The sequence below is a fragment of the Oryzias latipes genome, chromosome 20 (assembly GCF_002234675.1).
Source record: "Oryzias latipes chromosome 20, ASM223467v1".
NCBI lineage: Eukaryota > Metazoa > Chordata > Actinopteri > Beloniformes > Adrianichthyidae > Oryzias > Oryzias latipes.
Genome location: NC_019878.2, coordinates 7,151,934 through 7,165,719, shown reverse-complemented (window position 1 = coordinate 7,165,719; position 13,786 = coordinate 7,151,934). Strand labels below are relative to the sequence as shown.

Here is a 13,786-nt window from a genome sequence, read left to right as displayed (position 1 = left end):
TATGGTTTAGACTTTTAAATGGTTTAATAGAAGTCAACTTGTTTGCAAATAAAGCATAGATTCTGTACAACAGTTCTTTATCGTGCCATCTATCACTGCTTCAAACCTTTAACTTTAAAATAGAAATAGTAATAATTAAAAAAGATTGATACATTTAGCAAAAAATATATCTCAAACCCAGAATTCTTTTAGATTCACAGTAATTTGTCATTTTTTTGCGGGTATTTAGATGTACTTTTAATATAAAACGCCAGTTTCAAAGGCAGAATAAATCTAAATCCTGTTCTCAATGCAGGCTCTTCAATGTGTGACACCCTTCTGGAGAAAGTTAACTCTACGCATGCGCACGGTTCTCACAGACCACAAACGTCGACGACAAGAATCCCACAGACTGTACCATTTTACAACAACAGGGGTTTTGGTTTACCAGCACATCCTTAAACCGCCATACCATACTCAGAACAAGAAATATTTCTTCTTAAGATATGGAAAATATAGTATTTGTCAATAGTATATAAAACAGCACAATAAATTCAACAATAAGAAAATATATATGGAAAGACTCTCCTTCATTTGACCCCGATGTATCAAGTTGGAGGTTTGGCTCAAAATGGCCGGAGAGAAACAGTTGTAAGAATCGACGGCTTTTCATATTTTTGGTGGAAAATGAGCCATTCTGTCGTTTGAAGGCACTTCCTCCCGAAACCTGGCGATTCGGGTAAGATCTTCTTAAAGTTTTACGAGCCTTTCTATCCTCCCCGCTGTTTTTATGCGGAGAAAATGAGGTCAAACATGGCTGGTTTGCAATGTTTTCACGATAGCCTTTGCGGTCTTTTAGAAGTCTCTGACTTTAGTTCGGGATTGCAGCAGAAATAACGCATTTTAACTCATAACAGCTATCGCAAAGCGAGTGCATCTGCATGAAAGTGTATATGCAATGCAATGTGGGCAAAATAGTGTTGCTGTAGATGGCTGATTTCCGGATTAGATGTAATGCAGACTTGAGCAGGCCTGCAGCTGTACTAGCCCTTCAGCTGTGCGTCGCAGGAATACGTCACCAAAGCCACGGTTTCCTTAGAAACCTTCGTAAACAAACCCGGAATCCAAGTCCTAAGAACTGTGGGAGGTGGAATTTTAAGGAAGAAGCTTGTGACGTTTTGCTTGGTGTGGACTCTTCCCTGTCACATTGGCTGACTATTATTTCTGTTTGTGCTTTCTTACAACATCTTTAGCTCTCACACTTTCATTCATTGAGTCCTAAGACTTGCTATCTTGTAGTATTTCTGACATTAGGGAAGTAGCTCATAAGCATTGATGAAGAATGTGGTCAGGCTGTCAGCTGACCTTTGTTTTGGTTAGTTAGTTTTCTTTGGCACATAATGATCTGAAGGGGCTTGGATGTCAAACATCTCTGTATGAGTTTTACTGAGCATTTTAGCATCAGTTCAAGAATGAATGACGATGAAGCAAATCCTTTAGGCATATTGTCAATAATATGTTAACAGAGCTAAGATCGTGACTTTAGAGATTTGAATCATGTCGTGTTTGGTGATCACACCACATCCACACAGGTGTGCCTGTGCAAACAAGCGGCTTTGCGCTGATATGTGACTGCTTTTCTCAGCTCAGAATCAGCGGATTCACGGTGATTGCATAAACCAGGGGTGTCCAAATCCAGTCCTCATGGGCCGGCCTCCTGCTGGTTTTTCCAGAAATCCTGCCTTATCTGCTGCTGATTACCTGGAGCAGGTGTGTTTAACCTGTAAGGAGCTTCAATGGCAGGTTGGTAGAAAAACATGTAGGACACCGACCATTGAGACCTGGAACTGGACACCCACGTAAACCGTTCAAGAACTACGCTATATTAAATGTTTATTTAGAGCGACATATCGGATATTAAAGGGTTAATTATGCCAGAGCACCTAACAGAGCAATCACACCAGCCATCCAAACAATACCTGGCAGTCAAACTGACTTGGGTATGATACAATTCACCTAATGTGAATTTCTTTTCCTTTTTTTTCCTGGCGGTTTAGTGCAGTGTGAGCAGCCAGACGGGTTACTTGTGTTAGCCAATTGTAAGCTGGTCGCATAACTACAACACTCAATCCTTTACTTAGTCTCAACATGATATATTGAAGCAACCCCACATCATGACACTACCACCACCAGCTGCTGTGTAGGACCCAGGCAAGGTTGATGCCTCACTTCATCTGACATATTTTTCAAAGATGGATTGATGCTTAGAGAATGACAAACGTTACATTTTTCAGTCGTTAAGTAAAAGTTTAAAGTTCTGCTAAGTGTTTTCGTGTATCAGACAAGCCTCCCCCGTTTGAAAAAAAACAAAACAAAACCCCCCAAGTGTTTCCAATGGCTTTTACTTTCCTTGACGCACATTGATCTGAAGTATGTTTGACGAGATTTTTCTGATAAGTTTGTCATTTTTATACAGCATTTCAGTTCCACAACTTTTGTTTCATTTTGTGTTTTCATCTCCCACGACACTTTGTTCAACAGTTTTGTTGCAATATTGACTTTTGAATCCACTGGATCCAGTTTTTGAGGTCTTTCTTCAGTTAAATCTATTTGAAATCACTTTTGTTGTCTTTGCTGCTTTGCAAGACTGGATATATGGTGGATCGATGCAAATCTAAAGTGTTAATAATTCTGATTTGCACTATCAAACAACTGAGGTTTGATTTTTACTGCACTTCCAGTTGTTGACAGGATTTGGGTCTCGGTTGTGCGCCGTCTTTAACCACTCTTTGCAGCAAAAGTGTAGCTCCTGTTATGTCAGCCCTGTAATTTCAAGAGAAAAAAAAGTAATTTAGAGCTTTCTTGATGCGAGAATAAATAAATAACTTTAAATTGTGTCTTTAAGCGTTTTGATGATGCACCTGTCACAAAGACAGATTGCTGTTTGCATCAAAAGCCGTCCCAGATGGCAATTCTGAACTGAAAACTGAACTACAGAAACCGGAGTAAAGCTGAGCAGACAAACGTAAACATGATAAAATGGTCCCCTTTACAATAATATAATTGATGGAGAGGTAAAATGAAAAAATAAATAAATGAGAGTAAAATTGAAAAGGTTTAAATGTCTTTCAGTGCACCTGTAGGCTGTTGGCTGCTGGGAAGTCCGGCTCCCTGGAACCACAATCTAAGCAAATGAAGGGTGGCTCAAGACTTTTAGCACAGGACTGCATGTTCCTAGGTAATCCTGCAGTTGACGTCAGCCAGCAGCTAGAGCTTCTGTCAGTGGATTTCTATTCAGAATTCGTTGCTAACGAACGTTTAAAAAGTAATGTCTTTGTCGGTGGGAAGTAAAACTGTGTGTCATCTGGAAAAAAGTAGAAAATTCAAGGATTATTTGTCTGCACTGCATGAGCTGTCTGAGAAGTAAGACAGAGAATCAAGCTGTTAAATCATTGAAATGAACTGAGCTGATGGGTTTTATGTGTTTTTATGGAAGTTTACTGACCCCACATTAAAGGACATTTATCTATTCTATAGATGTAGCATTCATTCGTGAGCTTTCAACAGCATTTATAGAAAAGAGGTACAATATTTCAATGCAGGGCTCCAGACTGCGACCATTTGCTCGCATTTTGCGACAAAAATTTGAGACTGTGCGACTGAATTTTACATCCAGTCGCACATGCGCGACCAGTAAATTTGCCTCCCCCACCCTCCGTATTTTTTTATTCATTAAACGTGGAAGCGGCCCGTCAATGATCAATGAAATGAGCAATGAAATCATCAATGAGACGCGAGCCCACACGCACGCAGACAGACACACACACACTCGTGAGACTGGAGCACACGCGAGCGCACACTCGCATGTCATTGAGTGATGCCTGAGGCGGCCAATGCGTGTGAGAAGAATAGGGAAAGTCACTGCAAGTGGCTAAAATATGTGGAGGGGCGGGGCCTAGAGATAATCGAGCGCGCGTTAACGTCTGTGGGAAGGAAACGAAGACAAATCATCACAACCTGATATGTGCGTCTGAGCTATGAACAGCTAGCGAACTATTGATTCGTTCTTTCGACCTGCGGCTAGTATACCAGTGCCAGAGTCTACAGCAGGGGTCTCAAACTCGCGAAGCAAACCACGGCTCTCATGCGCGGCTGTAACGACAGCACACCGCTCCCGCGGGAGATGGTCAGCTGAGGAGCATAAATGTCCCACACCTACATACGTGACAGCTAACGGGGCTCGAACATAAACACGTGTGAGCGACAACACGATTTAGTCTTAGACGCACTTAAAACACGTGTGGAAAATGCAACGATAGACGTGTTTGAGATGAACCAGCGCCCGGGGGGGGGGGGGGGGGGGGGGCATGAAGGCGAAGCTGCAACAGGAAGTTGGAGTTGTCCTTAACATTCAATTTAATAATTATGCCTCTCCCCCTAAGTATGATCTGTGATATTACATCTTTTATAATTATTTCAATGTTTTGTGATGTATGTAGCCTTTTTTTAATCAGTTGGTATTTTAAATTATTTTAATTGATCAGTGAACTACAAAAACCCATCAGGACGCATGTCCCATAATGCATTGTTTTGTAGTCTGTATGGCAGCTTTCAGTCAGTTCAGTACTAAATTTCCAGCTGTGTTTGGTCAGGTTGGGGTCTTGCTTCCGCCCCTTTCTGTTGATATTTTGGTTTTGATTGACAGGTGATGTTAGAGCAAAAACAAAAATATGTCTCACACCAGGTGATCTGTGCAGCGTTACGTCCATCTGGGTGATCTCAAATTATTGTGCATCTTGGCTGCACCTATTTGGTGTCGCCAACATGAATTTCCATCCCCTAATGTTTACATACATTTAAGTATTGTTCTTAACTGTGAAATGACCGAAAGGTTATTACGGTAATCACTTGTTACTAAAAACTTTTTTTATTCTAAATTTATGGTATTTTGTTTACTATTTTTTTTTTGTCATGACAGCGATGCTGCTGTCAGTTTACCTTCTTGTTGCATCTTCAAAAGTGCAGAATAAAATCTGACACTGAATTTGAAAAAGCAGATTGTAATTTTTGCATCTATAATTAAAGTATTTATTTACTTTATTTATTTTATTTAGTGTATTTATAATACAGTGGAAATTAGAAGATCTGGTTTGCATGTTGATTTACGGTATGCGCCCCTAAATTTTCAGGTTGTGCCCCTAAAATTTTCATTTAGGGGCCACAGTGCTCCTAGTGAAAAAAGTTAGTCTGGAGCCCTGCAATGGCAGTAAAATTTAGTTTTTTTAGTTTCAAAAGCACAAAAGTAACAATTCAAAGAATCAAACTCCTGTTTTGCATGTTCTACGTAGACAAACCGTGGGTGACAGACATGGTGGCTCCGCATCAATCTCTTGGTGGTATTTTTATGAAGTTGATCATCGGGTCACTTTCACATTGACGTTCCTTTGAGCATCTACTTTGTTTGACAAATGTAAAAGCTCCCCTGAGCTCTGGTGAGGATTAAGAAGCTGGAGAACGGCTGTCTTGGTTCACTTGTACACAGACTCCAGTGTGAATTGTCCAAAGAAATTCCGTGGATAAAAAAAACTGAAGGAAAAAAGAAAGGGACCATGTATTATGAGTAGTGAGCAAATTATTGAATAATTTTAAATTATGACAAATGTAATAATAACTGTCAGTTGGTAGCTATGGAGCAGTAAGGAGGTGTAGGGGCCTGTTAACCCTTCAGTGTAGACGTTCTTTTGAATTACTATAAATCTTCTGCTGTTTATGCAAGTAACGTGTTTTCAGTGCAATCTGAAGCAGAGAAAAGCAACCTTGAGCTAACATACAGTACAGTGATCCCTCGCTATAACGCGGTTTACTTTTCACGGTTTCGCTACTTCATGGATTTGCATCGTGCATTGTGTTCTGCATTCTGATTGGCTAAAAAGTCACTCCGCTTCTTCTCTACCTGTGCGTCAATAACGTTGCAGTTTGTCGTACGTAGAACATCTTGCCAAATTTACAACACGTACGTGCAAATCATCTTGCAATTTCGTAGAAAAAAAGAGCGACAACAACTGCCTATCACTATGTTCTTCTCCCGAACAACAGCTGCACCGCGGGCTTCAAAAGAAGAAAACACTGCAGAGCGGAGTCAGGATGCAGCGGCTCAGTCTGTAGAGCAGTGAAATACACCTGAGTCACTACTTGTCCCACTGTTTTTCATAATCATTTTACATTTTCTCCCGTTTAATCCAATTACTCGGGACACGGTGGGCGGGGCTAATCTCCGCGATTTGAAGCCTTCTGTTCACATCGATGATTCTAATTATTATTTGACAGTACAGTACAGAGTAATTTGTTGAAAAAAACTTTTTTAAAGTACTTTGATTTGTGAAACAAATGCTTGAGACTGTAAAATGGTTTGTTCTTTCTTTTCAATGTATAATAGAGTTTTTAATTGTATAATAATTGAAAAAAAAATAGAGGTTTATACTTCACGGATTTTGCCTATCACGGGTTCTTTTTGGAACGTAACCCTCGTGAAAAACAAGGGTTTACTGTACACCACTTTACAGTAGTGAGGTGTTTACGACGTAAATCAACTCTGTTCTGTGGAATAAAAGCAGCTTGGAGCCTCTATGCAGAACACTTTAGGTTGCATAACGTATAGTGTCAGTCCATCTATCCATTTTCTTAAGCCGCTATATCCCCTCTGGGGTCACAGGGTTGCTGGAGCCTGTCCCGGCTACTGCTGGGTACAGTGGCGTTTTGCTAAATGTAGAACACTAACATTAATGTTAAACACTTAAGGGTTTCATGAACGGGTTTGTGATATAAACAGCCTCTTTTCTTGCCTCAGAATCAGCTGATTCACGTTGATTGTGGTCAAAGAGTTGCAGTATGTTAGAGAAGTTCTTTAACTATCATCTAAAAGCTTCATATGAATTCTCCTCCTCTGCTTCGGCTTCATGAAATGCAAGACTAAAATGTTCCACAGTTCCTTTCAAAATAAAGCTTTAAAAAAACGATAGTTTTCACTTTAGGCCATATAAGAAAAATGGATAAAGGCATACCTCAAAGCCTTTTATGGAATTTGTTTGTGCGCTACAGTAAATAAAGAAATAAAGCAGGATCTGTCGGCTTTTGGAGGCTGCAGTCAGATCCCGGTTAGTCTTGGGTGATTTGTCCGAATTTTCCAATCACAGATGATTGTTCCATCAATCGTTGGCCAGGACTCATGCTGATCACGCTGCATTTTAAGCTTTGGGTTTGTCTCGTCACACTATTTGCTAAATTACAACATAACTACATTAAATAATGATTACATTAGGAGACGTGGAAGGATGGTGATTTGACAGTCGTTGATTTATTGCTTACGGTCTGAAACCATGGGAGCTCCTGATGGTTATCGGGAACAACAAGAAGATTTAACACAGCTTGGTTGCAATGCAACAAATCCTTTTAATTAAGACTGAAATGAAAAGCACATTGCACAATCTCAACATTGATGAACTTTCGTCTTTCTTGGCTGTATTTTGTCTGAAGTGACTGTGCAGGTTTCAGTTTTTCTTATTTCAGGAATAAAAATGGTGTGATTTAGAAATTGTACATAGGAATTTTCCCTTTTGGTTTCACCCGCTGCTGTTCCACAGTGATACATATGTCATGATTTTTGCTCGAGTTGGAGTTTTGCAGGAGCTTTATGACCGTGGTGGTCTCCATGTTTAGTTGTTTAGAAGAACCCTATCTTTCTTTTCCTGTTTGAATTGCTCTAGATTGAGTAATATTTCGAACAAGAATGGCATTTTATTTTGAAGGTTAAACGGATGGAGCCTGTCTGATTAGATTTGTGTGGTTTTGCTGCATCAGAACACCTAAACAGGTTGCGTGCCCGTCTTTGTTGGAGCAGATGCCTTCTTCTGGGATGTGTGGTGGGGCTCCACTGGTAGGACCACACTGACTAGAATGGCTGATTAAAAAAGAAGAAAAAAGAAAAAGGTCGGCTCCACACGGCTAGACCGCAAAGCTTTCCCTTTATTTTTTTTCCCCTCAAAGGAGCCAGACTTTCTTCTTCTAAAGTGGTTTGAAGTGAAAGTTCTCTGGCCTCTCTTAAAAGTCTTTGAGTGGTTTTCCTGGCGCTCATTTTCTACTCATTTGACCATTTTCAAAAGCATTTTTGTGACTGTTTTGTGCATGTTCATAAATTATTGCTCACTTATGACTTTCTGTTTTTTTAAATCCATAAAACAAAAATTAAGAAAAAGAACTGATGTGAAATCCTCTGACAACACAACGGTAATGATCCTTAAGACCACTTTGAAAGGATAAAAGAAAGAAAGTCGTCACAGAAGAAACGAGTCAATATGAGGGATGCTTCAGATGGTGGCTCATCACTGTTAATAGATTTTAAATGAGATTGTGTGTATAGTTGTGAATCTGTAGCATCTGCAACTTGTTAGCAAAAAATTAGCATTAGAAACTGTTCCTTAAAATACCAAGAAAATGTTTCTGTTTTTAGTCCTTTAGCAGCTTGAGAAGGCTTTTTTTAAACGTCAAAAAATGATGTCAGAGTGTGACAAATGGGTTTCACCTTGGAACTGAACAAAGTGTTTCTAGTTTATTACGGTTTTTAACCTCTTAGAAACCCCCTTTAAGATCAGCCATCCATTTCCCAATCCTGCTGAATCCCCTTTAGGGTCGTAGGGCTGCTGGAGCCTATCCCAGCTACTGTTGGGGGAAGGCTGTCTGTCTGTCTGTCTGTCTGTCTGTCTGTCTGTCTGTCTGTCTGTCAGTCTGTCTGTCTGTCTGTCTGTCTGTCTGTCACAGGGCCACACATTCACACCTACAAAAAAATTAAGCCGCTTATAAAATTATAAAGCATGTTTTTAGACTGTAGGAGGAAACCGGAGTTCCCTGAGAAAGCCCAAGTATGCACAGGGAGAACATGCAAAGACTACACAGAAAGATCCCACTGCGATTCGAACCTGGGTCTTCTAGCTGTGAGGCAAGAGAGGAGAAGGCTCTTTTGGTAACTCATCCAGGGCTTGTTGTCCAGTACAACAGGCCAAACCGTGCCAAAAACACAAGCGGGCTCATTGCTCACTGACCTGACTGCACTTAAAACACTCAGTTTAACTAAAAAATAATGGAATAAATGTTGAAGTTTTGACACTGGGGTAAACAGATGGTTGTTTTTTTGTGCTAATTCTGACCAAACTAAACCTTCAGTGGTCTTTTGAGGAACTCCAGTGTTTGGTTCTTTGCAGTTTGTTTGAAATTTGGAAGGAGGGGGCTTATTTTGAACCCTTGTCTTTACACCGTTCTGTTCTTAGACACATCTCTGCTAGCAGGTCAAGTGTTGCCCAAGAACAGATTAGGAGCAATCACAGCAACCAGGTGAACCGTACTTTGGAGGTAAATGTTCTCTGACACAGAACTAATGAGAAGTTGTGAGTGGGCCATTAGTCTTAAAGTCCTTTTGTTGTGATCACAGGTTGATAGTCAGTCTTCTAACTCATGACCACAACAGAGGACTGTGGCCACACCTCCATTTGTGTTTCCTTTGATGGAGGGATAACTATGAATTGAGCAACTTGTGAGGGAATTTAACATGGGAAATAAACCCAGGATCACAGAGGAAATGCCTTAAAGGGGGGTGACGATATGCAAATGAGGTGCACAAATATGCCTTTATACCACAATTATTGATCGAATTATTCGAATTATGCAGATTTTTGGAATCTAAATCGGTCAAGGTGACCGATTTGATGCTGGGGTACTGAGGAATGACATTCCAACTTTTATTTTGGAAAACAAATGACTTTGAATTGGGTAAATGTAAGTCCCATTGAGCTGTCAGCTCTCCTCAGTCAGTCGTTTGTGCTGCGTCATTGTTTTAAAGCTGAGCGCTCGCGGGTGGCTTCATCTGGAAAGTTACCTTCAGTGTTTGTTTCAAACATCATCTTTGCTCATTTGGAAATCTTTTGGGCCCACACATTTTCCTTTTAAAGACTGTATTGCAAACTCAGATCAGGTTCCTAGATGAGTCATCGCGAGGAATCCCCCTAAGACAGATGAGTTTCTCTGCCGCGGCCTCCTTCGTCACACAGCTCACTTTTGGAAACGTCTGGCGCTGTGCGTGTGCAACGCTGTCATCTTAAAAGATGGTCTGTCCTCAGAACACAAGTGCAAGGCCGACATGTGAACCCTGCTGCCAGGGTAAACAGCCGTCAGTGCGTCGGGAGCGTTTGGTGTTTGCCGGCAAACAGTCCCAGTGTGGTTTCACATGTGGCTGGATGTGGAGGATGGTAACAGGCAGAAGAAACTGAGATGCTTGTCTGACATTTCCTCTCAGTCATAACTCGGATCGCGTTGCATCAACACACCAGATTTTTGGGACTGAGGCGCCACTCATTGCCAGAGCTTTGAAGTAGCAGTCAACGTTGTGGAAAACACACACTGAGTGTTCCCAAACCTTATGAAATTTTTCATGAGAGACGTGATAATGCAGCCAAATGTTGAGCCGGGCGTTCTGCAGGAAGTGGCGAGCAGGTTGGGCTCTGACGCTGCTAATGACTCGATTTTTCTGTGTAAAATCCCGCTGTAAACCTTGGCCTACTTTTCCAGGGATGTGGGTGCTACATAAATGAAGTCATTTTCAATCTCTGGCTAATTAAGCCCCAGATTCTGAGAAAGAATTCTCCTGTTTTGAGGAAAACCTAAAAGTTCTGCTGAAAAATGAGGAAGTCCTCCAACTGTTTTTTTGTTTTTTTGAGCTACACCTGAATGTGTTTCGTCAGTAAAGTGCTGCTCACTGTAGTCAGGAGTGGCGAGTTGAAGAACAAGGAAAGTGCATCTCTAGCTTTAATAATAAATGGGGAACATCTTGCGGATGGAAACGGGAGGATGTGGTCCAGTAATAGTCGGCTGAACGGCTCTTTCTCTGTTAAATTGTTGGTCTTGCTCGACTCTTGTTTCCAAGAAAAGTTAATGAAAATTACATGTGAGACCTAATGACTGACTTTTACAAGACCTGTTGGCTGCAGGCATGTTATTATATTAGGCTGCTCCTCTGAGCATTAGCATATTTCCTGGAAGCGCTCCACCTCGAATGAAGCATTTTGTTCTGCGTGTGGTTGAAGGTGTCGCTGTGGGGCGACATCTCGAGAGGCCTGATGAGAGTTGAAGCTGGACGATGACAGGCCACTGAACTTCAAATCTGCAATCAGCAGTCCGCTAACAAAACTTGAAACTCCTCAAAATAGAGTTTCTCTGTAGGCTATTCCATATCTGGTATTGCCACCAATGTGCTCTTAAGCAAGAGTGGTCCTTTTAGCAATGACAAACTTAGTCGAACTCAACAAATTCAGGGAAGTCTCCCCGGGTTTTTCTGTAAAACACCAAGCACATACTTTAAATAAACTGAAATAAATAGGTTTGTTCCATTTTTGTCATGAAGAAGTGGTTTAGTGGGTTATTCTAATAAGTTATTGGTATCACTGGGTTCTCCCAAGATTCTTTTATTAGACAGAAACTTAAAAAAGGGTTTGTGAGGAATCTAATATGAGCTGTTTTGTTTTTAGATGTACTCTCATCTTGCATGTTCTTAAATCTTAAATCTTTAATGTATGGTTTAGGCAGCATTGGTAATACAATTGTTAACTGTAAAGCTTTTGGTTTCTAGTTGGAGAAAATGTTTAGTCCCTGTTTTTAAGGCAAGAAAAACTCATTTTATTGTGGAGAAACCCAACCATTGTATTGCTCCTTTCTAATTTTGATGCATTAAAAACACAATTCCTTACCAAATCTTCTTCAAAGTATAAAAAATATGTATTTTTTGGGGCTGTGGTGCAAAGGGAGAGAGGTCCCTGTGATCCTCTGATCGGTGGATCGCAAGTCTTCTTTGGGACAGATCATTGAGTGTATGAGAACTGCACCGAGTGAGTGTGACGTCACCCATTGAAAAGGATTCGCTTTCGGCTCCAACCAAATAACGTCAATTCAGGCGCCATTTTTACGCGGTACAGACGACGCTATGTCGGAGTCAGACATTGTCAGGAAGCTGCAATTGTTCCCCTGTTGGCCTGAGTCATCATTTTTATGGCAAGTTTACTCACCAATCAGGAGTGAGCTTGTTGGAAATCCACACCCCTACCACTTGAAAGCGGAAACTGTCAGTCAGTCAGTCAGTCAGTCAGTCAGTCAGTCAGTCAGTCAGTCAGTCAGTCAGTCAGTCAGTCAGTCAGTCAGTCAGTCAGTCAGTCAGTCAGTCAGTCAGTCAGTCAGTCAGTCAGTCAGTCAGTCAGTCAGTCAAATGTGTACTTTTATAAAGGCATCTGATTGGTCAGTTTATAATTTGAATAACTTTTAGGTAGCAGAAGAAGAATGGTTATTCTGACAGCTATAATGACTGAATAATACAGGTAGCTGTTTATTTCTCTATGGCTGTCTGAATTCCTACACTACTCACTACATAGTTATAACTATAAATAAAGGATGTTCGCCATTTTGAAGTGTTTCCGAATCTATGGCTGTGTCCGAATTGCTGCCCGAATCCCTAACTTATAAAAAAACAATATAATGCAGGACTATTTCATGCCCTGGAATTTTTAAATACAATTCGGACACCATGCTCACTACTATTTTCTTTTTTTCTTTTTTTAATGCCAAATATGACATCATCGAATTCCCAATGCTAAAATCTAACTAATATGAACGTTTTCTGAAAATCATTTATGAATCCACTGTCTTCTGAAGAGAAAAACGTTAATATTTTCTTTAAAAAAATACACTTAAATACATTTTTCTTTGCCAAAATTGTTCAAACGCAGTGTATTGTGGTTTATATTTGCCAGTCTAGTGAGCATCAACGCACACTAGGTTTTTGCAGAGACTTCTGGGAAATTTCAAGGGCAATAGATTTTGGAATTGTAGATTCAGACTGCAGAACAAAATGATGAACGCACTATATAATGCACTAAGTAGTGACTAGTGAAGGAATTCGGACACAACGTACAATTACAAAATCCAGTGCTGTAGAAATTTCCCAGAAGTCTCTGCGAAAACCCAGTGTGCATCAATGCTGACTAGACTGGCGAAATTAGACCACAATGCATTGCGTTCAAACAATTTTTAAAAAAGTACTATTTAAATATATTTTTGATAAAACAATGATCTTATTTCATTTCAAGAAATTGATCAGGTCTTATTCGCCAATTAAAAAAAAAAGTAGTGAGCATGGTGTCCAAATTACTTTCATAATCCAAGGCACTACATAGTTTTTCAGTAGTTAGGGATTAGGGTGGGAGTTCGGACACAGACTTTGGGATTTTGGCTTCTTTGATGCAGCAGGTACTGTTGGAACACGGGGGGGGGGTCACTCAGTCCAGTTCTGACATGCAACCCTTCGTCGCCTCCTGATGGTTATAGGTTGTGGCCAATTGAGGCAGTGGAGCTGCCATCAGTGTGTGAATGTGTGTGTGTGTTTGTGTGTGTGGGTAAACGGGCTGGGAAAGCGCCTTAAAGCAAAGTGTGTCACATGTAATCATTGTTTGTCATTGTTTTACTATCACAGACAGTTACAGATTATTGTTACTGTAAGAATTTTACAAATCTTTAAATTAGTGAAAAATAAGAACTAAAGAAGTACTTAATTTTTTTTTAAATCTTTATTTTCTGGGGCTACACAGCAAACTCCACACTTTCTGTGTGGAGTTTGTATGTTCTCCTTGTGCATGCGTTGGTTTTCTCCGTGGACTCCGGATTCCACCCACTGTTCAAAAACATGCTTCATAGGTTAATTGGTTACTCTAAATTTGCC

General features: G+C 40.4%; 1 protein-coding gene across 3 annotated transcripts in view; it reads left to right on the top strand.

Moving 5' to 3' along the window:
* Window positions 1-575: 575 nt before the first annotated feature.
* The window catches only part of znf438 (zinc finger protein 438), a 61,089-nt gene continuing 47,878 nt past the window's right edge, over window positions 576-13,786 (top strand). Inside the window, exon 1 of one of the 3 annotated variants that reach the window (XM_023950069.1) lies at window positions 576-718. The gene's annotated coding sequence lies outside the window, so the exon portion shown is untranslated. The remainder of the gene's footprint in view (window positions 719-13,786) is intronic. The other 2 variants (XM_011488709.3, XM_011488708.3) reach the window with 2 other exon arrangements.